The sequence below is a fragment of the Thunnus thynnus genome, chromosome 15, assembly GCF_963924715.1.
Source record: "Thunnus thynnus chromosome 15, fThuThy2.1, whole genome shotgun sequence".
NCBI lineage: Eukaryota > Metazoa > Chordata > Actinopteri > Scombriformes > Scombridae > Thunnus > Thunnus thynnus.
In genome coordinates this window covers 6,357,392-6,384,590 of record NC_089531.1, presented here as the reverse complement: position 1 = coordinate 6,384,590, position 27,199 = coordinate 6,357,392, and the positions used below count along the sequence as shown (strand labels likewise).

The 27,199-nt window shown below is 38.6% G+C and overlaps 1 protein-coding gene across 1 annotated transcript in view; it reads right to left on the bottom strand.

The window, feature by feature from the left end:
* LOC137198329 (major histocompatibility complex class I-related gene protein-like) overlaps positions 1 to 27,199 on the bottom strand; it is a 197,444-nt gene that overhangs the window by 71,391 nt on the left and 98,854 nt on the right. The gene's annotated exons all lie outside the window — the stretch shown is intronic.

The following is a 27,199-nucleotide window of genomic DNA, read 5'->3' as shown; positions in this document are numbered from 1 at the left end:
TAACACAATTTATTCAATGAGGCAGTTAAAGTGTTTTATAACCTGACTGTGGGGGAGGAAGTGGTGATGGTGGAAATGCTCTGGCAGCTGTTTCTCTGTGGTGACCTCACAGCTGAGACATTTCAGAGTTCTGTTGCCCTCTAGTGGTAAAATAGGGAAATACACACTCAGAGTCACAAGGTTCAGTGTACAGCTGTATATAATTATAATAATTAATATGAGTTATTAGTACAATAGGAAGCTGCTATGATATGATATGAGCCCAGAAACCTGATCTGTGTTTAGTCGGTCTGGTGGAAAAAACAAAACACTGTAAAAATCTGATGAAATAATTTCAGAAATGTGACTTTGGTGAATAATGTTTAATGACATCAGTATCAAAAACCTCAAAGCAAGAGGGAACAAAAGCCAACTAAATCAGGCCTAGGTCAGTGATGATTACAAGATAAAGAACTCATAATTACAAAATAGTTTCTGTTGAATTCAGAAATAGAGATATTTCCTCTAAAAAATGAGGTAAATATCTTATTATAGCTAATGGTTATACATTTAGTCCTAATATAGGAGAAGCCACATCATATGAAAACATATTTGAAGAAAATATCTTTGAACTGCTTTTCTGTTGTTAATGCAATGTGCCTCTTTACTAATCAATATCATTTATTGTCTTTAATCAATAATTAATCAGCAGTGAACAGACATGTCAAAATCTGAGGTATGTTAAGTTCTGTAGTAAATGTACAGTTATATTTAAAAAGAGAAATATAAAGGCTGAAATAGAAGTTACACCAACTGATTTAAAATATCATATGAATAATAAATTGTATTTTTAATATTAGTATTCAGTAAACAAAAACTAAACCTAATTAAAAACAGGTACTGCAATGTGATAAATATCTGTGAAATTGTGCTTTACTACATGATGCTGGTACATTAAGCTGCAGTTAATAGTCTAAGTGAGAATCATTACACTTAATGAAAGACCAACATCGTCTGAAGCAGAAGGTCATACTCAAGTATCTCCTCTTGTGTCACATAGACACATTTTACCCTTGGAGCAAATGTAATAATTATACATATTTGACAGCTGAAAGTACAAAACAAAATGATCTACAAGTTCACTGATTCATAATAGTGTGCATTCGGTGATTTAATAAGCACAGTGGGGCGAATTTTACAACTGTCTGGATTTATAGTGGATAACTGTTCTGAATAGCCTGACTTGGGAAATCAGTTATTTTACTTTGATTAGTACGACCTGAGAGGGCCCACCTTTGTATCGCTAAACAGGCATATACTATAGGCTACTGCACATATCTCGGTTTGAATTATCCTGGTGTGGATCAAAATATGACCTTTGCATATAAGAGGAGTACTACTACTAGTAAGTAGTACAGTGGTGAGTGATGAACTGCAATTAGACCTAGACTTAGCTTTATGGCACTTACTCGCTTTGATCTCTCCTGAATAGATCCCTGCTTGTGTTGTATTAACTGTCATGTGTACTTCGCCAAGTGAAACTGTAACATCGTAACATTGATTGATTCTCCAGTGTGTAAAATGAAAATAGTTTTTAAAAATGCAGATCATATTACATATTCAGATTAATTGTTTTGTCTGACCAACAGTCAAAGACCTAAAGATGTTGAGTTTACTGTCACTGGAAACTGTGGAATTGCAAGTATTCACATTTCAGACGCTGGTACAAGAGAATTAATAGTTTTTTAGTTTAAAAATCACTTAAATGTTTAATCAATCATCAAAATTGCTGCCAATTAATGTTATGTCAACCAACTAATCAGTAATCATCTAATCATTTCAGCTGTAGAGTTATGCCATGTATAGTGGGGGACAACAGGGGCCCAACAACAAACCTTTGCCTCAGGGCCCAATAGCAGGTCAATCCTCCAAGTGGAGATGTTCAAAACTGACACTCTTTTTAAACCTTTTAGACAAACTGTAATCATATTGTTCCAGAGGGTTTATACAGTTTTTGCTGTACTGCACTAAGATAAATATCATTACCAAAAAAGAAACTATTTCAAGGTCACAAAAAACCCAACAAAAAAAGACTTTCTGACTCGTTTTTATGAAGGTCATTTGTTGTGTATCTCTGTTTTGAGTTTGTAGTTCTCTGATGTTTAGCCTTCAGTTAGTGTGTGTTTGGTGTAGGTTGTCTGGTTGATGCATGTTCTCCATCTCATATTGAGTAATTTTGATATTTTTGAGGTGAATGTTTTTAGTTTTCCAATTTACTTAACTGATTTTTCCCCCCTAAAAGTAATATTTTACCTAAATCTATTTGCAAATTTTATGTGTATCACATTCTGTAAAATGAATGATTTCCAATTTCCATTTGACATCAAATAGGTGCTGATTTTAAGGGTTTATATACACTTTATATCATTAACCTGACTGTGGGGACTTCAAAATGTGATGTGGTGAAGAAGACTGTCTGATATGTTTGTTTCCTCCTATACATGCAACAATTGTGTTAAAGGTTTCTGAATGACAGTTTCTGCTGTCATCAACACAACACTGACATTACGGAAATAAAACTATGAATTTATCTGTTAAGAATTTTACTACCAACCTCCTTTCTGACATCTAAACATCATGACCATCACTTACAGTATAGAGGTCTATGCAGGTGACCGTTTCCAAAAGTACTTTGCTGTTTATCTGTTGCTAAGTTTTAATTAAAGACATGTTTTGCATTTATTTGATAATAATTTACAAGTGTTTAAACCTTCAGTAACACGGTTGAAAAGTTAAAGTTTAATTTTAGTTGTCATTTAACTGTATTGGTCTGATCTTATATGGAAACAGGCTGTTTGTAAGGATCTTACTTTAACTGCTGAAAACTAAGTCAGGAAACTCTTTGTTATGTTGGAGGTGTGGAAATGCTCTGGCAGCTGTTTCTCTGTGGTGACCTCACAGCTGAGACATTTCAGAGTTATGTTGCTCTCTAGTGGTGATATAGGGAAAGACACACTCTGAGTCACAAGGTTCAGTGTACTCCTCTGTAGTAGTGTAAACTTTTTCTTTTATCCTCACACATTTTGACAACTGATAACATTTTAAAAAGTAAGCTCATGCTTTCTAGATGTCAGGGACAAGCTTCACTAGAGTGTTTCCCAAAACTTGGAAGAAAACCTTTAAGCCTACGCATCTGAACATTTGAGGTTGACACAGGTATGATGTAACAGGAAGACCTCTTAAGCAGGTTTTCAGGAAAATTGTATTTATTAATCGAATAAATTGAACAAGAATGACACTAGAAAATGTAGCAGCTCCACTAGACAAAATGAAGTTCACCAAATAAAAAAAGAAGATAAGTAAAAAAATATTTTTTTCTAATTCTCATTTGACCTTATGTACAGACAGGAGATAATTTCTATACCTAATGTATGTGACACATATAAGAGCTGTGACATCCAAAAAATCATGTTTTACATTCACCAGTGAAAAGATGATTGATTAACAATTCATAATTGATTATTAACTTGTAGATGTGGAGACAAACTTTATCTGAGGTGAAAACATTTAGCCAAAAACAGATCACATGACCTTAGAGAAGATGTATACTGTCACGTAGACTAATCAGTTTTTCCAGTTTGGCAATATGAAATGAAGTACATCCATCAGTACCACAGATAAAACCCTCATTAATCCTCTAACACCAATAATATGAGCATTAACAATAACGTTACAATGACATTAACATTTATCATCCGCATGACAAATACAGGACATGTGAAGATGACAAATGTATAAGATACAAATATAAGCTCTAAGAAGTGTTCTTGCTTTAATATGTGAGTTTCAATGAAAGGAGGAGTATCTAAATATTAAAAAATGTATTTATATTGTTTAAAATTGTGGAAACATTTACAAGTTTATGTTTAAAAATAGTTACAGCTGTTACTTGCTATGGAGGAGCAATGTGTGTTGGAAGACTAAAACATAACTCAGATATTTATACTTTGGTTAAAGTGAGAGAAGTTGAGATGCAGTGTTCAAACTGTAATCACAATGAAACAAAGAGAGAAACAAAAGCTGTGTTTATTCAATCGTGGCCTAGTGCAGAATCTTCATTAGTGTTTCTAAAATGCAAACTGTCAAACTAATTATTAGTGAAAGCATGAGTAGTTGAACATTTAAAGTTTTAGGTTTGACTCCAGTGTTAGAAGCAGAGGTTAAAGTGATGCATGTCTCCCATCATCATCAAAGACAGTACATCACATGACTAACTGATATGAATTTGATATCTGAAGACAAAAGATGCCCCACTGGAGTAACGTTGTGGCTCTTTGGTGTCTGGTAGCTGCTGCAGTGATTCATCTCCACCAAAGGTTTGAGGAAACAGCTGGACAGCAGCATCAGTTCTCTCCAGATGTTGTTACTCCTGCAGTGGAGGATTCACATCAACATTAATGCTTCTATCAGCTCTCAGATAATCTTCACAGATATCATTCTTCACTGCATCCACTGACGACCTGAAACTCATAAATCTGATCTATGAAATCACACTTTAGTTTGATGTATCATGTGACTTTCTGATGAGTCCTGTGATGTCACATCTCAATATTCATTAAAACAAGTTTTGTTAATGAACAAATAAAATAAAACATTGAAACCACAGCATCTTTATTTGAGTTCACTATTCTCCTCTAAATCTTTACTGGAAAGCTGCAAAGACAGAGTAACAAATAGAAAAGGACCTGGAATTATTAGTGGTCATATTATACAGTAAATATATGTTTGATTTTAGTCCAAAATATAAAAATTTTAATCAATATTACATTAAAACATCAGTGTCAGCTGTTTCCTGTAACTATACTGGATCACTTGACTGATAAATTCTGTCAAATCAGCCAAACAGTTTTTAACAAAGACAGACTTCCAGTATATTTATGAGAGTATTATATCAGTATACTGTAGCTAGTTTCAGGAGGAGCAACAGAGAGATTCTTCATACAGTATCTGCACAGTGTTGATGACATGATGAAATACTCACTGTGATCAGTTAAGAGCTGCATCTCTGACCTCAGAGATGTCAAAGGATGATGGGTCTGAAGCTATAAAAGAAAAACAAGGTGTCAGTAATTCAATTCAAACTATTAAATGCATTTATTTGTACAGAGAGAGAGAAATAAACTGACATAATACTCACAGTTTGCAGGCCTGAATCCTGAAATACAGATGAGAGATTACAATACTTCAAAATTTAAAATGTCAGAATTTATGAAAGCAAACAAAGAAAACACTAATAAATGTTTTATAGAAACACTGTATTAATTTCACTGATTTCTGCTTTTCAAGTTACTGAACATCAGCCAGGTTACACTGTTATTGGTTGTTAAAATGACTTGATGATGAGCAAAAGTATGTTTGTCCCTCACCATTATCTCTCTTTCTCCAGATGAAGACTCCAGTGATGCAGACTGCCAGGAGCAGCAGCAGTCCTACAACACCTCCAATAACAGGACCAGCAGGGAACTCTGAGGGAGAAACTGGAGCCAAAACAAAACATTCACAGTGCATCAAGGGCATGCCAATGCATTTTTAGTATTTTCACCTATAATAATGTATGATAATCATACAACATTATTGATGATCACGTTTCTTATTGTCATCCCTTAAAACACAGGACTTTCCCGTCGTGACACACAGACAGTTTGGGAATCCTGTGAGAGTTTTCTACTGAGGAAACTTATTATTGTCCAGGATGTGCAGAGTTGTAAATATGAGTACAGCAGCTCAATTATACTGCCAAAAGCAGATGATGTCTGTTTTTAGGTGAAATTAATGTTACTGGACATGTTGATCTGATGGTTTAATTTGGCATCACAATAATTCATACAATGATCATCTGCAGGTGAAAACCACCTTAGAGCTTCAGACCTCTGTGTGTCCATCCTGTGTCTATGTTGTACCTGTTCCCTGTCTTTGTTGTATTACACCTTTTGTGTCTTTGTTATTGTAATACTAAAGCTTTGTTCTTTATGTTTTTCATCCTGTCATCTTTGAGTTGATCACCCTGTCCTCCCTGAAAGCTCTTGCTCTCTCCTGCATGGTCACATGTTTCCTCAGATCAGCAACAGTTCTAGTTTGTTCTTACTGTTTAATAAATCTTATTTTCACATACAAACAGTAGATTGTCTTGTGAGTAATCCCATGACAGTGCAATAAATAAAATACAAGTAAAGTAAAAATGTGGTCTAGCCTTTTGCATGTTGTGTTTCTTTTTTCTGAAATTATGTTTTATGTTTAATTTGGTTAGATTTGTGACAGACCTGTGCTCCTAATCATTTGCTGGCACACCACTAGATTTGAACTGTTTTTTGTTGCATTCACTAAAGTAATTTAAGTAGGTCATGTGCATAATGTAACAAGTAAGAAACAATATTTATTTGAATGAGCAGAACAGCAGTTTTGTTTGTTAACCCTGTAATTAACTAACCTTCAGCTCCAGAAAGTCAAGATTGTTTCGAACTCATTCAAATTGTAAAATCAGAGCTCAGGTTTAACATCTTCTAAATGTTCATGGCAAATTACATGTATAATAAAAAACATTGTAAAGTCAGTATTCCAGTCTTACCCCAGTTGGTTCTGATCACTGCTTTGTCCAGTTTGGTGACGATGTCGTTCTTTGCACCAGAGAGATGAAACACACATTCGTACCTCCTCCAGTCTTCAGGTGTGACTGATGAAAGGTTCAGGTCAACACTCATCTGGAAGGATCCATCATGGTTGGGGAGGATCTCTCCGTGCTCCACGTCCTCATGAAGCTCCTCTCCATCTTTCCTCCAGAACATCATGGCTCTGTGAGGGTGGAAACCTGTAGCGTGGCAGCTGACTGGAGAGGAGGGAGTCTTCTGGAGGAGAAACACTGAGGGAAGCTCTGAAGAGATAAATGGTGAGGGTTGAGGGAGGGAGGTTAGAAACAGAAGATGCATTTAAATATTGTTGTGTCCATGAAACTACATCAGGTCATGTGATTCTACCTGTTCTCAGCAGAGAGCTCTTCCCATAGTCCAAATTTCTCTTCACAAACTCAGGGCACTGCTGGGTGAAGAAGTAGTTCCACCTTTCATTGTGACCTCTATCTCTGTCCCACTTGTGTTTGGTGATGACAGCTTGTGGTTTTGGAGCGATCCATGTCAGTGTCTTCAGGTCAAATGCTAAGAAGTCTTCTCCATCATAACCATACTGACCAAAACCATTAACCTCTCCAGTCTCATCATCCCATTCACAGCTGCTCATCATCTGGAAGATGTGGACACCTGAGAGAGAGACAGAGTGCAGATTGAGATCCCACAGAGGGTTACAGGTGGCTGGAGCCTATGTGAGGCTGCAGTTTAGAAAATGTCAAGGAACATGTGGAAGAGTCACCTCTTCATTGCAAGACCAACACACAGAAATACACAAACTGACATCAAGGGGTCAAACTTTCTAACCAAAACGTACTTGACCTGCAGTTTTTAAGACACACACACACACACACACACACACACACACACACACTCACACACACACACACACACACACACTCACACACACACACTCACACACACACACACTCACACACACACACACACACACACACAAACTCACACACACACACACACACACACACACACACACACACACACACACACACACACACACACACACACACAGTGATCTGATAATACAACCACAGAGACAAATTAAAGCTGTGAGCAGCGTTGGTCGGGACCTCGCACTCTGGCCCGTCGGGATCATTTTGCTTTTTAAAAATGAGTGTTTTTTTTTTAATGAATATTTGTTTCATACAAATATTTTAAAAATTATTTGTTTTCAGGAAGAAAAATAAACCGTGTCAGATACCAGCGTGCAGGTCGGTTACATCACTATCTCAGTGTCTCTCCTCTGCTCCGCTGTGACGTCTATCAGCAGGTCTCAGTGAGGGGAGTCACATCCACCTGCTACATGACGCACATTTCCTTATTTGGACATCAGTCCTGGAGTTGGGGGTGTTCCCCAGAGATAAAGCTGAACTACTGACACACGCAAAGTGCTTTCAAGAGACTCTCCATAACCTGTTGTTCTCCTTCTCCTTTCCACAAAGTTAGGTTGTAAAAAATAGGCAATAAATGAAAAGTGCAAAGCAAGAATCACCTTTGAAGTTCTTCTACATGTTCCAGGCTGTGCTGTCTGTGTGTTATGGGTGTATAAATAGGTAGAGGTCTGTCTGCAGGGAGGTGATGAGTAAAGTTTTATCTCAGTAGTCAGCGCAGCTGTTACAGTTTTAGTCGATATTCAAGAGATTTTCAGTAAATATTGATCAGCAGATTTTAGTAGATATTTAAGAAGTTTCAGCCAATATTCAAGAACAGTTTTTATTTAATTAGATAGTCAAGACGTTTATTAGATATTTAGGATGATTGTCTGAACAATTATTAAAACAATATTCAGCAAATATTGAGTCAGAGTTTTGGTGGATATCAGTGATAGTTTCTTTTATTTCAGTTGATATTATTGATCAGTGACAGCTGCTGCATTAGTCATTGTTGATGATGCAACAAAAGATCAAAGATGTCTGCAGACACCAGTTCTCAGTGTAATCTTTGTCTTAAATGAACATGAACTCTTATGAAGGGAGGATATTGAACCAAATAAACATGTCAGATGGAATCTTGTAAAAGATTATATTAGAAACTTTATTCATGATTTCATAAAGTTCTGTTAAATCCTGATTTTGTGTCTGTCCCTTTGCTCTGGCAGTGATAAACACTGGAGCATCTCTGTTCCTGTCATTTCTTCTTTATTTCCATCCGCTCAGCCATCGCTGACAGGTGATAATTACAACTTCCTGTCCTCCTTTCTTCTTCTACTGTCTGTCATTAAAGTGAAACCTGATAATTAGACCTCAGTCCTCCCACAGCTTTCATCTCTCCTGATTTTTATTTTTTATCTCTTTATGTCACTGAGGCAAATGAGGCTTCCAGTCATGGCCTCCCACTGAGGGCTTCTGGGTAACGCAGTCCAGAGAGACGTGGAGGTGACGAGTGGAAGCCGTCCTGCTGACGTTTGTTGGACTCTCAGTCAGTTTCAGTTGAGAGTCATTGACATTTATACTCCACTGCTCGTCATGTGATCTTGTTCATTCAAACTTAAAATGACACATTATGATGTCATAGTGTTTCATAATGACATCATGCCAATAAAATGTTTTGTTATCATAATGACCAACATTACATCATAAATGAATTGTATTGTTACTATGGTGACATAAAGATGTCAGTTGTTTTGCTACCATTGACAGCCACAGCCCACTTTTTATTACCTTAATGACATCATAATTGGTTGCTATGCTACCATGGTTGATTGATTTGTTACGACAGTGACATCATAATGCCAATTGTTATGTTACCATGACAGCATGTCGCCCATTGTATTGTTACCACTGGAGGCAGAGAAATGTCAGTTGTTTAGTTACCATGATGACATCATAACCTCCCATTGTTTTGTTAAGATTATGACATCATACTAACTGTTATGTTACCATGACGACGTCACATTGTCAACATTTCTATCATGGCCTCAGCTGATGTGTGTTTCTCTTCTCAGACCTGAACCGACACACAGAGACTCACAGGAAGTAAGCAGAGGAGCCCCCTCATTAATTATGCACATATTCATGATGTTTAATATGCTAATGAGGATCAGGTCACCCTCTCTGCAGAAGGTCACACGCTCGTTAAGATAACTGGCTTCCCACAATCCTCCTGGGAGTCCATCTGCCCGTTAAACACACACTTCAGAGCTAAGTGTGTGTGTATGTGTGTGTGTGTGTGTGTGTGTGTGTGTGTGTAGAAAGTACAGGAAAATAAGGACACCAAGTGGTAACTTAAAGCAAAACTGGAAGCATCAATTCAACTTTTTGGTTAAAGGATCATTCTGGTGATTTTCTATATTTTTCTACTAACTAACGGATCGGAGTCGTTTGATAAAATGTAAAAATTAACCCCCAAAGTGCCAAAATGTGCTCAAGAGCACCACCTATGTAACTAAAATTATTCGTCTCATCAAGACCTACAAATCACACCCCCAACCTAAATCCAACAGGAAGTCTGCAATTAGCCTTTCAAAATAAAACCTTGCCCCAATTTTGGCCCCCGAACAAACGCTATCTCCCCCAAGGGCATTAATGGTACCAGCTTCAATTTCATACTAAAAAATATGATTATTAATGTAAGATTTGGCCAAAGTCATGGGATTTATGAGGATATTTCACAAGAAGCGTTCTCTAAAATCCTCCTCTCCAACTGCTCCTGGTGATGTCACTCATTACCACAATACACACTCATTATAAAATCACAGGAGGAGCAAGAAAAGACTTTAAAACTCACACTCTAATATCTCAAAAACAGTAAAAGATAGAAAAAACATGTAAATTCAAGATTTGTAGGTCAAAGTCTCGTGACTCATTTAAAGTTCAAATGCAGTTTGTATCTAAATCGAGGCAGATGGTGTCCACCTAGAGCCCGATTCTGCTTGAGGTTTCTTCAACAAGCTAGTGAAGCTTGTCCTGTTTTTTTTTCTCTTTTGATGGAGCGAGGCTAGCAGTTTCCCCCTGCTTCCAGTCTCTGTGCTAAGCTAGGCTAAACACATCCTGCACCTGTCTCTGTTCTGGACACACAGAGATGAAACTGATATTTTAAACAGCTGACATGTTGACATCAAACAAGAGAACTTCCTGAAATGTCCTTTAAGTCGAGTGTATTTCAGTTTTTCTCCTTGAGTCTGTCTGGGTCTTAAATTCTCCTTCCAGTCTGAATCCTTTGACTTTTCTTCTCTTGTCACGTCTCCTCTCCGATCATTAGTCCCATAACGAGATGACGAGTCACCTTCAGCGTCTGTCGGAGCCCAGCTGCTCCTCTTCACATTTACATCCCACTCAGATCTCATACATATTACATATCAGCCCTCAGAGGAGCCACACCTGAGATTAAAGCAGATTTCCTCTCTCAGGTTCACACACGGCACAGTGATGTTGAAGGTGAGGTTGAATTCCCCGTGGTGGAGCAAGGCACTAACACTGCCGGGGTCGGGGGTTCAAATCCCACCGGGAGCACCGACGCTGAGAATAAACACTTATTTTCCACACAGCAGATATTCTGTGGGTTTAAAGAGAGTTTGAGTTCTCCTGAGGATAACACAGGAAGTGTATCTGACTCTAAAACATGGAAACAGTCAATAAAACCTCTTTTCTGGTTTGTTCGTACAGATTCAACAAACTCTCTTAACGTCACTAACCTGAGATTTCATCATTAGCATAATAAAATGTCCATACAAGGCCCTCAAATGTTCTTCAGATAAAGGGGTATGAAATTTGATGCATATTAGTAATGTTTCCAAACAAAAGTTTTGACCAAATTGCCAGAAAATCTGCAAAAGAAAATTCAAATGAAAGCATGTTTCTGATATTTGAACATCAGGTGTTGGTCTTCTGTTACCATTTGGACGGGACAGAATGATTAATATGACCAAATGGTGATTCAGTCTGATTATGAGGTTTGGGCATGAGTATTTAAAACTGCACAATCCACTTAAGGTCCACTTATTTGCTTGTTATGGAGCTTTTGACCCCTTTCACACAGTCTTCATCGGCAGGAATCTAGAAACCAGTAAATGAAGTCCTGAAAGTCCTCAGAAAATCCAAAGTTTGAGCATCTGTAGGTTCAAGATAATAAAGACAACTTAATCTACTCATGGTTGAAAGCTCCAGAACACGCAAGAAAGTGGGACCTTGAGTGGAGATTGTTGAGTGACATGATTTTGTTCAAAGCAGCTTGAACCTTCGGTTAGGGATGTGCCCGAATACAAATACGTTATTCAGCAAAGCACAAATAGTGGGTTTCTTATGAATATTCGTTTCATATAAATATTTTAAAAATGATTTGTTTTCGGGAAGACAAAAAAAAAAAAGTCAGATACCAGCGTGCAGGTCGGTTACATCACTATCTCAGTGTCTCTCCTCTGCTCCGCTGTGACGTCTATCAGCAGGTCTCAGTGAGGGGAGTCACATCCACCTGCTGCATGACGCACATTTCCTTAGTGGGACATCAGTCCTGGAGCCACTGACACTTTAATTTTCTAAAATTAAAGCGTAATAAAAACAAAAACAGTATTTTTAGGCCTCTTTCCACTTTTATTCAAATACAAATACAAATAATTTTGCTGCCTCAACAAATACAGATATAAATTAAAGCTGCAAGCAGCGTTGGTCGGGACCTCGCACTCTGGCCCCTCGGGATCAGATCATTTTGCTTTTTAAAAATGAGGGATATTTCTCACAAGTGTGGTGTGCTTTTATCTTGAAAGTTTGATTGACATGTGTACTGTCAGGTGTGTAGAGACAATAAGTAACTGCAGCTGGACACAGAAAAATACTCATATATTTGAATGGAGAGTGTGAGTGAACCCACACCTTTTTGAACATTTACTGCTTCCACATAGTTTTAGATACAAACTTCATTTGAACTTTAAATGAGTCACGAGACTTTGACCTACAAATCTTGAATTTACATGTTTTTTCTATCTTTTACTGTTTGTGAGATATTAGAGTGTGAGTTTTAAAGTCTTTTCTTGCTCCTCCTGTGATTTTATAATGAGTGTGTATTGCGGAATGTTTCACAGCACTGAGGGAGTGACATCACCAGGAGCAGTTGGAGAGGAGGATTTTAGAGTACGCTTCTTGTGAAATATCCTCATAAATCCCATGACTTTGGCCAAATCTTACATTAAAAATCAATTTTAGTAGGAAATGTCATTGCGAATCCATTGATACAGGTTTGAAAGTGGTCAGACTTATAGTTTAGATGTCAGAAGCCTCTGTTTGACACAAAGTTCATGCCCATAGATTGCCTCCCCATTGGTTTACATTGTAAGGGTGATGTGGCACTGCAACTTTCAGGGCTTATAAAATCCAAACCGTTCGAGTTATTACAAAGTTTTTAACAACTTTTTCCAGCACAGTGTCATAAGTCACCTATTAAAGTTTGAAGCTGATACCATTAACACCCTCGGAGGAGATAGCGTTTGTTCGGGGGCCAAAATCGGAGCAAAGTCTTACTTTGAAAGTCTGATTGTGGACTTCCTGTTGGATTTAGGTCAGGGGTGTCAGTGTATGATTTGTAGGTCTTGATGAGACGAATAATTGAGTTTTGGTTTGATCTCTCTATGACATTCCTACGGGCCTTGGCAGCCATTTTAATTACATAGGTGGCGCTAGAGAGCACATTTTGGCACTTTAGGGTTAATTTTTACATTTTATCAGATTTTTCACCAGACCTGATGTGCATGCCAAATTTGGTGAGTTTTTCAGCATGTTTAGGGGGTCAAATTTAGGGTTTAAGTGGCGTAATAATAAAGAAATAAAGAAAGAAAGAAACAAACAAACACACGAAAAACAATAAGGTCTTCGCCCTTACTGGGCCCTCTGCACATCCCTAGTCATGTCACAGGATGTTTAGGAGTAATATCCAAACCTTTTAAAAAAAGTCCTGACTTTTCATAGATCAGATGGTGGATTTGTTTTACAGTTCAGATGCTGCTTGAACCTCCTCCACACGTTTGCTTGCTGTTAACAGCTCAAAACACAAGCTAAACACTCGAAATGCAAAATCCAGGAGCCTCTTCAGAGCTTTTATGATGTCTGAGTTTGTTTTCACTGAATGTGTTTGGGTCTGAAATGCATCTGAGTTCCTCTTCACGGCATCATCACCACTGTTCTTCAGCTGTTAAGTGCTGCTTGAAAATGAAGAAAAGTCTCTGAAAGGCCTTCAAACACTGCAAAGGAAGTTCCTGCAGGCACGAAACACTCCTGACAGAGAACAGACAAGTTTTTATTGTTTTAGATAAAAACAGAGAGAGAGAGAGCATCACACAGCCAGAAGGTAACGCTCAGTACAGAGCAGATGAAGTGTTTTTATATAGTATAGCTTCACTTTTCTTTAAGAATAGTGTAGTAGTACCTAAAAGAAGAGAAAGAAAAGTTGATTCTCACTCTCTTGTCCCTCTGAGCTCCCTTACAGACAAGATGGCGGTGAAGATAACAGAAACAGGTTTATTCATCTCGTATGGAGCCTGACTTTAGTGGATCATAACATATCGGGTCTGAGATTAAACTGCAGACACTCCGGTTCAAGATGAGACCGAACTTTTCTATGGATGTCAGTTTTTGAGCCACGACGAAGGCCAGAACGTGTCCTGCAGCAGACGAGGGAAGCCTTGCTCTCAGTCTAGCCGACTACAGGAAACGTCTTTGCTGTTTAAGACTAAATCATGTTTCTGTCACCTGAGAAACAGCCAAACTCCGGTCTGTCGTATCAAGAAATGAAAAGGAGATGTTAATACATGCTTTTATCTCATCACATTTGGACTACTGTAACTCTCTTTTGACCTGTCTTAATAAATCTTCTATACAAACTGTCCAAAACGTTGCTGCGAGGCTTTTAACACAATCCAACAAACGGTCACAAAAACTCCCGTTTAATCTCTTTGCACTGGCTTCCAGTACATTTTAGAATTCATTTTAAAATTTTGGTGCTCACTTATAGAGCCCTACATGGCCTTCTGCACCCCTACACCACTAGTCAAGCTCTTCGGTCCTCCACCCAGGGCTTTCCAACCCCGGGATTCCACCGGCTCCATCCTCTGCACGGCGCCTTATTCCACTGGGAGCGCGTCAGAGGTGGAGCGTCTTCACTGCGGGGAAGCCTTCCGCTGTTTAAAGTCAGTTGCACTCCTACTACAGTAATTACAGCAGCCTGGTCAAAGCTGATAAAGTCCCTTAAGGCTACCGTAATTACTGCAGTAGCAGGGCAACTAAACTGCCCAATTTTGTGAACTTGCTCAGCTTTCGTTGATTTGGTCATTTTCCTTGATTTTTGTGCTTCTGCTGTGGTTAATTAGGCTACGTAGTTAAATGGTTTCTTTATTCGTCTGATTTAATTGGGTTTATTGTTGATATACGACCAGGAGTCTGCACGGGGTGTTTTATTTTGAAAATTGTCCGAGACGTCTATCTTTCTATCGCGGCCGCGTCGGAGCTGGAACGCGGCGCACACGCCCCCGGTGGAATTTAGGGGTCAGTGTAGCTCGTACACATTTTAAGACCCGGAGGGATCATGCTGAGCTTTGGAAGTCTTCCAACAAGCTGAAGGTCCTCGGATAACGTAGACTCCTTTAAAAAGCAGCTTGTTCAGACGACGTTTGGGTTTTATGTGATATTTTATCTTCACTTGTCCATTTTATCTGCTCTACTTGTGTATTTTATCTGGTGTCTTTGCTTTTCTTTATTCTGATTTTATTTTATTTTATTTTATTTCTTTGACTGCGTGTTTGTGAAAGGTGCTGTATAAATAAACTTTGCTTGCTGTTGTAATGCAGGTTGTAAAAGGGCTGATAAAGATGCTGAACAGGTGAAAGTCAGAGCTTTTCATTTTTATAGAAAATGTTACTATTGATACTTTTTCAAATGTCAACAATGAATCTTTGAAGTAAATGAACAATGAATAATAAAAGTGTTATCTTTGATTAATTATCATTTCAAGTGTCTTTTTAGGAGAAATATCTGTAAATAAAAACAAATGATTTGTTTCAGCCCTGAACAGTGTCTGCAGGCTTCCTCAGCCAGCGTGTGTTCTGCCTGGGAGTATGAAGCAGCATCAAATGGAAATACTCAAGTAAAGTACAAGTACCTCAAAATTATACGTAAGTACTGTATTTGAATAAACGTACTTGAAACCAGCATCCGTCTGGAAGGAAGGAAATCGATCTAAAACTGATGAAGGATTTGGAAAAACAACGTTTTTTCTTCACTCTTGTTTCTAATAACATTAAATCAAAATGATAAAACAGGATGAGTTTGGTTTTCTTGCTGACTCTTTAATCCTTCTTCTATCACTAACCCAACAACTACAGTCACAGATAAATACTGGAAACCCCCAAAGTTGGCTTTAGTAAGTTAAGTTTATACACAGCTGCAGCAATATGGCAAAACGTGGAGAAGAATGGAGGGATTACTGGCGATTAAGAAGCCGAGCGGAGTTTCTTTTTTTTTTTTTTACGGAGCGTAATCCACCACCGGGCCGTGACTCCATCACTCCACTCGCCCAACAAAAGCCTCCGAAATCCTCCCTGAAAAAAACAACTTGACTTCAAATAACTGTTCTCAATGGCAGCAGAGAGCCTCCCTCCCTGCAGCAGCCCTTCAAAACCGCTTAGCAGGAAGCCCGGCATGAAAAAGGAACGAAGGCAAAGAAAAAACTGGGACACCCGAACAGAAGGCCTCTCATTTCCCCTCTTATCTTTTCAAAGGAGGGAGGGACGGAGCGTTTCTATTCACACACGGCCTCCAGATTAAATATAGATGAAATATTAATGCAGATCTTTCATGGTGACGGGTTTCTGTAGATAAGAAGCAGGTGAGGAGTTGAAACTGATATTATCTGCTCTCCGGCGGCCATGTTGGAGGTCGTCCGTCTTCACACATCTGAAAACAAACAACATAAAAGGAGCAAGATTTCTTTTTTATACAGCTTGTATTTACTGTAAATGTTGGAAATGAGTCAGAACAGACAGGATGAAGATCACAGGGGGAGGTTCAGGATCAGGATCTGGTCTGTGACAGACATCCAGCAGGACAAAAAGCCTCCTCAGGGGGCGCCGGAGAGCTGAAGGTGAGTCCGAAGATGAAGGAGAAGAAGAGGAGGAGGCTGAACAGATGAACCACACTGAGCGTGAAAGACGTTGGAGGTCAAATGAAGAAGAAGAAGGAACGTTTAGTTTGATTTTACAGCTGCTTCAAAGTTTCTTATTTAAACTCTTTTCGTGATATTTTTCTGTCGCTGCAGGTTTCAAACTTTTATATCAGATGATAAAACTCATGTTATGTTTGGTGGTTTTGCTCCAGATTAATATGACAGACGTTACATTTCAGTCTGAACACGAAGAGTTTATCAACTCTGGACTCTCAGAGTAACATGAGGTCTGACCTGACTCCAGAGGTCTCAGGTCTCAGGTCCCAGGTCCTAGGTCCCAGGTCTCAGTACTCAGGTCTCAGTACTCAGGTCTCAGGTCCCAGGTCCCAGGTCTCAGGTCCCAGGTACCAGGTACCAGGTCTCAGCACTCAGGTCCCAGGTCCCAGGTCCCAGGTCTCAGTACTCAGGTCCCAGGTCTCAGGTCTCAGGTCTGAGTCCTCTGACAGACTTGAGACTTGACTTGAAAACATAAAATTTGGTCACATAAACAAGAAAGTCTTAAATCATGTTGTGTCCTGATATCTGAAGCCACAGAAAACCTTTACACAAGGCTTTATTATAATCACACACATGCACGCACACATGCACGCACGCACACACACTCTCACACACACACACACACACACTCACACACACACACACGTGTCTCTGTTCAGACTCAGTTTAATAAAACAAGACTTCATGTTATTGTTTCGGAGGCGTTGAGATTATTTACTGTGATATCAGTCGTCTCCCGACGGAAACACTTTATTGCATTCACAGTTCATTAATGCTGCAACACACACACACACACACACACACACACACACACACATGGAAAGTTATAAAGTCATGTGTGAAGTGAAACATTTCACATGTTGTATGTCTTGAATACTTCATATGTGAAACGTCTGAAAACCACATGTGCCCTTTAATGCATCACATGTTAAAACACATGTGAGTTATCACGTGTTTTTTTCATTAACATTTTAATTAATAATAAAACATCATTAAGTTTATAATTTGAAATATTAAATACACAGAATGACATGAAATGAATCTGTAGTCAGTCTGTTCATCGTTATTTTATTTTATTAATATCTTCTTCAGCTCATTTTATGTTTCACTCTTGTTCATATTAAACTCAATAAATTCAAACTACACAGTTCCAATTTATGCTTTTAATATTTAATGTTTAGTTTTAATCAACTTTTCCTTTTTCATCATAAAATACTTCCAACAGTCATTTTGACTGATATCTTCATCTGTGCAGAAGTAAAATCATCTAAAAACATCTTAATCTGAACAATATCATAAACATTTTACTCCAAGACAAATAAAAGGTAATATTGATCTCATCAGTTTCAATTTCATATATTTATCTTAAAAGTTTTAATTGGCAGCAATTAGATTTTTTTTCTAACATTTACATTTTTGTACTTTTTATAACAAAAATAAGCAGTTAATTGATCTGCTGAGGAAGACGTGTGAGTTTACAGAATGAACAATCTGAACAGTTTCACTAAACTAATGATCATTTTCATTATTGATTAATGTGCTGATTATTTCCTTGATTAATTGATTCCTCTTTTGGGGGGGCTACAGATCAAATCACAGGTTGATTGATTATCAAACTTGCTCATTTTTTTTATTATCAGTCTCCTTTAACCAGAATATAGATTTGTATCGTTCACGGTCGTTTGACTGACAGCAGCACAGACACACTGAGACAGTAAATAAACAGGAGATGGAGGAATATATTTATATATTTATATATGAGGCGTCAGTCGGCTGTCAGTCGTCCTCGGGGGGGATTCTCACTCTGCGGCGTCTGGAAAGTCTCACTTTTCTCTCCGGCTTTTTATTTTATGGTGTGAAGGATTTTCAATAAAGCAGTAAAAGCTCCGAGTCTCCTGCTGCTGCTCTCAGATCTCTATTGATCATTTCATCGCTGATCTGGATCAACTTGAGAGAAGCAGTGTCTGGATTCCCTCCAGAGTGAGACATCCGAGCATCCGAACATCTCAGTCCTGCTGTAGTTTAGTGGAAACAACTAATATTTAGTCATTAACTTAAAAAATATATTTTATAATTTCAAATTAATTGAGCTTAAAATTTCTAGTTTTTATTTCAACATCATATTTATTCTTCTGACTTGAAATGAGTTGAATGAATTAACTGCTGAAAGTTCAATGAATTAACTGCTGAAAGTTCAATGAATTAACTGCTGAAAGTTCACTCGTTAAACTCATTAAATTCTTTGTTTTAAGAGTTAAAAGTTCTTTATTGTAGAAGAAGAAACAGACATGATGGGAACTCGCTGTGTGTCTTTAATACATGTTAAAATAGTCGCGTTTGTTTCTTTTTATGACAATAAAAACAGCTGTAAGTCCAACAAGAATAATTCATCATCATGGCCAATAAATATAAACAAGATTTTCAGAACATTTTCCCCAAATCTTTATATTTCTGCACACAGTAGTGAAATAAAGTACTTGCATGACCTGATCTGCATTTATACATTCAGCTAAGTTGTTATTATTAAATTGATGCAGTAAAAATGATGTAATATATGTACACATGATCCATCTGTCAGAGTCTCCTTTCATCTTATTCTCACGTCTCTTTGAATCCATCAATAACTCAATATCTATATCAATAACTATATTTGACAAGTGAAATCCAGAAAAGATCTCAAGCTGCTTCTTTAAAGAAGGAAGTAAAAGAGATGAATATTTCCTCAACCACTGAACGATAAAAACATCCAAACACTCGACATATTAACAGAGAGAAAATAAAGTTAATATTGGTCTTTATTTTTTACTCAGAACACAAATTCTGAGTTATTAAAGAAGACAAACTACTCAAGTTTTACTACTACAAGAGATTTATTGCAGACTGGAGTTCTTGTGCCGTTCATTCAGGTTAAAAAAAAGAAAAGAAACAATTTTAAAATGAATTAAAAATTGAAATTAAAAAGAAAATGCAAAGAGAGTAGCTGCAGCTGCTCTGGATGTGTGGGTTTGTTTGTTTTAGTGGCCTCAGTGTGCAGTAAAACACAGAGTCAGACTGCCCCCTGCTGCTCACTCTGCGTTAATACATCTCTGAAGCTCAGATATGTTTATTATTTCTGTGCCAACATCTCAAACAAATCAAACAGTAAGTTAGAACAAATGAAAACTCTCATATTTCTGTTGCACATGATGTGTCAGTTTATTTTGCTGCTGTTGTTGCAGGAAGGTCACTTCTTGTGTTACATCTGTTTTTATGCACATTTACCATATAAATATAAAATGTGCTGCTTCTGGAACATCATACAGCAGGACAGTAAACTGTTGGTGAAGTTCTGATGTATCATGAAAATAGTTATCTTGGTTGGTTGCTTTTAAATTTTTTGTTCCTGTTTTAATTGAGACAGTTTTGAAAAATCAAACGTGCTGATGCATCTTATCTGTGTTTAGTGCTGACTGACTCGTCTGCAGTGTGTCTGTTTGTATTTATTGCTGTAACTCTGCGTTCATATCATAGACTGTATATAAAGATGCACACACATAACAAATCTGGCTGCAAAAAGTTGACTTTATTGAATATGTATTTGTGATATAACTCACCTGAAACCAGACGTATATCGTTATTTTTTCTCTGATTTAATCTGATCAACGACACTTCAGCTTGTTGGTGCTGTAGTGGCAATTTTCATTTTTTGATGTCCTTTCTTTTCCTGTTTTTCCAGTTTACCATTACTACACAGGTAGGTTAAGTTAGGAGTGATCTTACGCAGATTCAAGAACAGATTTTCCAGTCCGTTGGCTGCCGTTTAGTTTGTTGTTTTATTGAAGTCTTTGTACATGTCATGAACATACCGGGTTTCTATCCTGCCAGCTGTACTGTGCGTCTGTTCCCGATCTGTGAAGAACTGTATGTGCTCCACCTGCCTGTGCCTTCCGTTTCCTGTCACCTATGCCCCTAAATATACAACCCTGTGCATCTCATGACCGCCACCCAGTGTCCAAAATAATACTGCAAGTTATAACTAAACAAATGACATGCCAACAATCAACATAAATGGCTCCTACATACCGGCCCCTAATTGTTTTAAGTATATAACAAACAATTACCAATAAATAAAAAAGGTGCCATATCCATTATACATTACATATACAATTTTCAAAAAATGCATGTACTATGTGTTGGCATTTCTTCTTTACTGATTCTTCAATCTTCCCCTTTTTTTTCTTTTTTTTTCTTGCCGTTTAGGTCTCGGCTTCTTGGAGCAGACATATCTTTGTTATTGGTCTTTCCAAGATGCTGCTCTTCGTCTGAAGTCGAACTGTGCGCACAAGTCCTTGTGCATCTGGTTTAGTTTCCAGTATTCTGCCCATTAGCCATGAGCCTCGTGGTGCAGTAGAATCAACCACCACAACAATGTCACCTGGAGCAAAGCTTCTTTTCACCTTTGACCACCGTTGTTGTTCTTGGATAAGAGGTAAGTATTCCTGTGTCCACCGTTTCCAAAAGAGATCTGCCATGTATTGCACTCGTCTCCATCTGCGTTTGATGTACAAGTCTTCTTTTACAAAGAGTCCAGGTGGTAGTATTGGCTTGAACTTCAACAGAAGAAGATGGTTTGGTGTGGGTGCTTCCAGATCCATTGGATCATTAGCAGAGATTGCAGATTCCAAGTGAGGTTTTGGCCATTCTCTGTCTGGCTTACAGAGAAAATCTGGTCCCTGGATCCATCTTTTGCAGTTCAAGAAGCGGTCTGCTGTTAGTCCTCTAGAGGCTTCATCTGCAGGATTTTCCTTTGTGTTAACATATCTCCATTGTGATACATCAGTAGCATCCCTTATAAAAGAGGTCCTGTTTGCTACAAATGTTTGGAAGCGTTTGGTTTCGTTGTTGATGTATTTAAGCACCGTTGTGCTATCGGTCCAGAACATGGATTTGTCCAATTGAAGCTGTAATTCCTCGCAGCATTGTGTCAACTTTGACAGCTAGGACTGCAGCTGTGAGCTCCATTCGGGGAATCGTTATTTGTTTCAATGGTGCCACTCTGGATTTTCCTATTATGAATGCAACATGCGCTTCTCTGTTATAGTTTTCCAGTCTTATATATGAGGCAGTACCATAGCCACTTTCACTGGCGTCTGAAAAGTGGTGTAGCTGTGCAAATCTGATTTGACCAAAGCTTGTGGGCTTCATGCACCGGTTTACTTTAAACTCTGCCATCTTGTTAAGGTCTGCTAGCCATCCTGTCCACCGATGCAAGGTTTGGGGTATGTTTTCATCAAGTTTTTTCTTACAGAGCTCCTGCATAATCAGTTTGGCTGGCAGAGTAAATGGTGCTACAAATCCTAAAGGGTCGTATATAGAGCCGACTACAGACAAGATGCCACGTCTGGTGTATGGTCGTTCCTGTGCAGCAATTTTGAACTTGAAGACATCTGTTTCAACGCACCAGTGCAATCCCAGGGCTCTTTCCATTGGCAGATTGTCTTTGTCCAAGTCCAACTCCTTAGTCTCTTTGGTTCGGTTTTCTTGGGGAATGGATGCCAATACAGCACGGCTGTTGCTGATCCACTTTGACAGCATGAATCCTCCCATTTTGCAGAGAGCAGTCAGGTCTCTTACCATTTGGCAGTAGTGTCCATCTGTCACTTTTGCTGAGCGATTCACAATGTCCAAGAATTTTACATCTTCCCTAGACATTTCCTCTGTTTCCTTGCTGGTTCCTTCACTGAAGTCATGATTGTACTGTTTGACCAGTAGCTCCTCCAAGTTTACAATGGATATTCGATTAACAGCAGCAGCAGGGCAGCCATTTTCATCCCTTATGCTTTTGTCTCCTCTCAGGGGACCATAGATGACCCACCCCAGTAGGGTCCTCACAGCATATGGTCCATCCCCTTGGCTGTTGACCAGCTCCCAAGGTTCCAATACCTTTGAAGCATTTGTCCCGATGAGTAGGTCAATGCCAGAGTCTATTTCATGAATCTTGATATCCTTCAAGTAAGGCCATTGTGTCAGATCTTCTTGTCTGGGAATGTTGAGCTGGGAAACAGGCATGGTTTTATGTGTGAACACATCAGATATTTGAATGAAATAGTCTTTGTCCAGACTAGATATTTCCAAACCTGAGATATGATGACTGGTCACAGGCTTCACTTGGTTCATGGTACGTAAAAGAATATTGGTCCTTTGCCCTGTTATGTTCAGCCTTCTCATCAAGCTTTCTGTGCAAAAGGTAGATGTACTTCCATGATCCAAAAATGCATATGTTTGCAACACTGTGTCCCCCTTTTGGCTCTTTACTTGTACTGGTACAATGGAAAAGGTACAGTTTTCATCACCGGCCCCAATATGCCCACATGTATGAGGTGAGAGAACAGCATTACTCCCAGTTGCTTTTTCACTCTGTTCTGTATGTTCTGTTTTTTTTCCTTTGTCCTTTTGTTCAATGTGAAGTATTTCAGGATGATTTTGGTTGCACACATCACAAGTCAAACGACTCTTGCAGTCTTTGCTCATGTGTCCTATTTTTAAACATCCAAAACAGACTCCCTTCTCCTTTAAGAAGTCTATTTTTTCTCTGTGCATCTTCTTCCTGATCTGTGGACACCGCCCCAATGTGTGACCACTCTTGTTGCAGAACAAACAAGAACTTTGAGAATTGGTAGTAGGTTGTCCATTTGTTGTCAAATTTTCTTGTACTGATGTTTTTACAGGTGTTACAGCTGTTGCAAAACTGCTTCCTCTAGGTCTTGACTTTTCTCTTGTTTTAGTAGAGCTTTTGACAGTTGCAGCTGGCTTAGCATCCTGAATGTTTCCAAAAAGTGGATCTGATAGTATCTTCACTTGTCTCTCTATGAAGTCTACCAGGTCAGAAAATCTAGCTCGATGTCCACGCTGCTCCTGTAACTGACATGCTCTACTTCTCCACTTGTCTCTGAGCCTGTAAGGCAGTTTCAGAAGGATGGTCTTCATATTGGAAGCAACATTCATTTCCTCCATATAGGTGAGATGTTCCATTGCAGTGCAACAACCTCTAAGGAACAGTGAGAATGCTTGCAATGCTTCCACATCCTCTGATTTGATCACTGACCAGGCAAATGCTTTGTCCATATATGCAGTGGCAATCTTATGTTCATTACCAAAATGTTCTTTGAGCAGATCTTTTGCTCTTTGATAGCCCTGGGCTGGGGGCAGATGTTGACAGCTGCGGACTAAGTCTTTTGGATGCCCTCTTGTATATTGCTCTAGAAAATGCAAGCAGTCACTGTAGTCATCACACTTTTTTTCCACTCCTCTCTCAAATGCCCTGCTGAAAACTTCGTACTGTAAAGGATCACCATCATAAACAGGAATGACTCTTGGTGGTAAAGTAGAAGAGAGACTTTGTTGAGCCAGGAGAGCAGTGATGTCATTTTGCCTCTGTATTAGGTTACACATATCACCTTGATTGCCATCATTCAATACAGGGGGTGTAGTGCGAACATACCCCTGCATACGACTCATTTTGCCTTTGAGGAGAGTATTGTATTAGATGGGTTGTATAATGAGGTCGAACAGATGGTCCGTGAGCTGTTTCCTTTTGTCTAACAACCTGTTGCTGGGAAGAAGAGTTAGTTTCAATCAACACATTCTGTCTTTGCTGCACTTGATCTGGTAAATATTCATTTGCGTGTGGATTTAATTTAGCTGATGTTTCATTTTGAGCAGTTCCTTTTCTCAAATAAGAGTTCATCCCATCAGAAACTCTAGAGCTGCTTCTTGATCCCAAGGCCTCAAGTATGTTGATTTTTGCATTGGTTGCTGCCAGTTCAGTTTCTAGTTCCAGTTGCTCTTTCTTTCTTTTCAATTGTTCTTCTTGTGCCTCAAGCTCATGTTTTTCCTTCAGGGCAGCAACACGTTCCATGAGAGCAGCCTTTTCTGCCTGAGCTTTAATGCGAGCAGAGGATGTTGAAGATGCATGTGATGAAGAACTGGATTTGTGCTTTGATTTGGGTTTTGAGGCATTTGAAACACTGTCATCAGGTCCAATGTCATCTGAATTTACTACACTTTGTAGTATGACACTTTCAGCAATGGAGTGTGCAATTTGCTGTCCAGCCTCAGGTAACCACACCTTTACATCTTGTATAAACCCTTTAAAGATTTCCATTTTTCGTTGAAACCACTGATTTTGCTTTTCAAGTTCATCTTCAGGCAGTGGTAAATTCACCAGTGATTCATGGTTTTCCTTGGCTTCATCACAGAGCTTGATTAATTGAAACAAATTAGATTGTACTTCTCTTGCATTTTCCTTTAATTTCATGAGCTCTTTCAGCATTTCCATCAACTTGTTAGCTTGTTTACATTTCCTGTTTCGTGTCTTTTGACAATTTGCAATGAACAATTCCAAGCCTTTGGCAGTGTGTTTGATAACCCTTTTTTCCTTTTCAACATCGTCATCTTGTGACTGAGCATCAGACTTAACAACAGACATATTTGTTCACTGTCCCTTTAAGACTTGTTGACGAAAGCCGTATGCTGCCGGCACAATGTTTCAAACAGCTGATCGATGTGCGATCGTAGCTTTCAGTCTTCAGTCCACCAACTCCATTATAATAGCCGTCTTCCAATACGGCTTTGCATATAGCTTCTCCAATAAAGCTTAATGCTTGCATGTACTCACTCAGTTTGCGGTTTTCAATCACCGTCAGGTAAGCGCAGGTGACGAAGATGTCCACCTGGTTTGGTAATGGCGGCGTCCTCTTTGTTGCTCCGCGTGACAATGCTCAGTCCGTCTGAATGAATCACGAGCTCCAATTTCACTCGAAGAGCGAGTTCTTACTTAGGTGTAGTGGCAATTTTCATTTTTTGATGTCCTTTCTTTTCCTGTTTTTCCAGTTTACCATTACTACACAGGTAGGTTAAGTTAGGAGTGATCTTACGCAGATTCAAGAACAGATTTTCCAGTCCGTTGGCTGCCGTTTAGTTTGTTGTTTTATTGAAGTCTTTGTACATGTCATGAACATACCGGGTTTCTATCCTGCCAGCTGTACTGTGCGTCTGTTCCCGATCTGTGAAGAACTGTATGTGCTCCACCTGCCTGTGCCTTCCGTTTCCTGTCACCTATGCCCCTAAATATACAACCCTGTGAATCTCATGACCGCCACCCAGTGTCCAAAATAATACTGCAAGTTATAACTAAACAAATGACATGCCAACAATCAACATAAATGGCTCCTACAGGTGCTATTTTCAGGTTCCCATATATTTATTCTGACTTTATGACTAACTGTCATCAAAAGGCCTGAAGGAACAGGAACCTTTTTATTTTGGGTTTGTTATTTTCAGACGTGCACAAACCTGCCTGGTAAGAGGTTAAACTCATATCTTACTTTGCTTTTAATTCATGTAAATCTGAGACTAAAATTCATATTTAATCATTGACATTTGAGACATTTGAGACATTTGAGACACTGACGTCTTGAGAAGGAGTCTGTTCGTACGGGTGCTTCTTCCATGAGGCCCCATGTGTGATTTTTGCCGATCGAAGGTGCATTTATGAATTTGATATTGATAAATGACTCACAAGTGGTTCCTGCATGAAGCCCATTGATGGAGATGATTCATACAACATTATATATTTTACTTAAAATGTTTTAAGAACAATACACAATAACATTCTTACACAACAGAAAATACATTACATATATATATATACATATACATATAAATATATATATATATATATATATATATATATATATATATATATATATATATATATATAATGTGGAACATGAATGCTTTTTTGTGAATGAACTCTTATATTTAGAGCTTTACTGATAAACAATTCTTCAAAAAATATGATTACAATATATCAGAAACAAACAATCTTGATGTAGATTTGTTCTATTTTTTGGGGACCAAAATAAACACAGAGCAAACATTTTACAGTGTAAAAATCTTCTTATTTGCACTCTCTGGTGGATAAACTAAGTAATAGTCACACTGATTATAAAATATCTTTGGGGCCTCAGTTTTCTGAATGATCAAACCAATTCTGTGCAGTTTAGAGAGTTCAGCTCATACGAATAAAAGTCAGGGTGATTCAGGAGAAGAATATAAATGTTCTTGCATGAGGCCCAGATCTTTAGTTCTCAGTGAAAGCCGCAGCCTGTACGGACGTAGCGAGGTGCGATATCACCCGTTGGTTTCATTGGAGATGGTTTGAAGCTCATGTTCAGCACCATTGTTTCTGTTTGGAGCCAGGAGTGCAGGATGTTTCCTTACACGCTCTGGAAATACGTCCCGCTACCTCGGACCCAAGCTAACGCTAGCTTACTGGGAACACTGAGTGCTGCACACTCGGGCTGACGTTAGCTACTTCAGCTAAATTGTGGTAACAGGGCAGG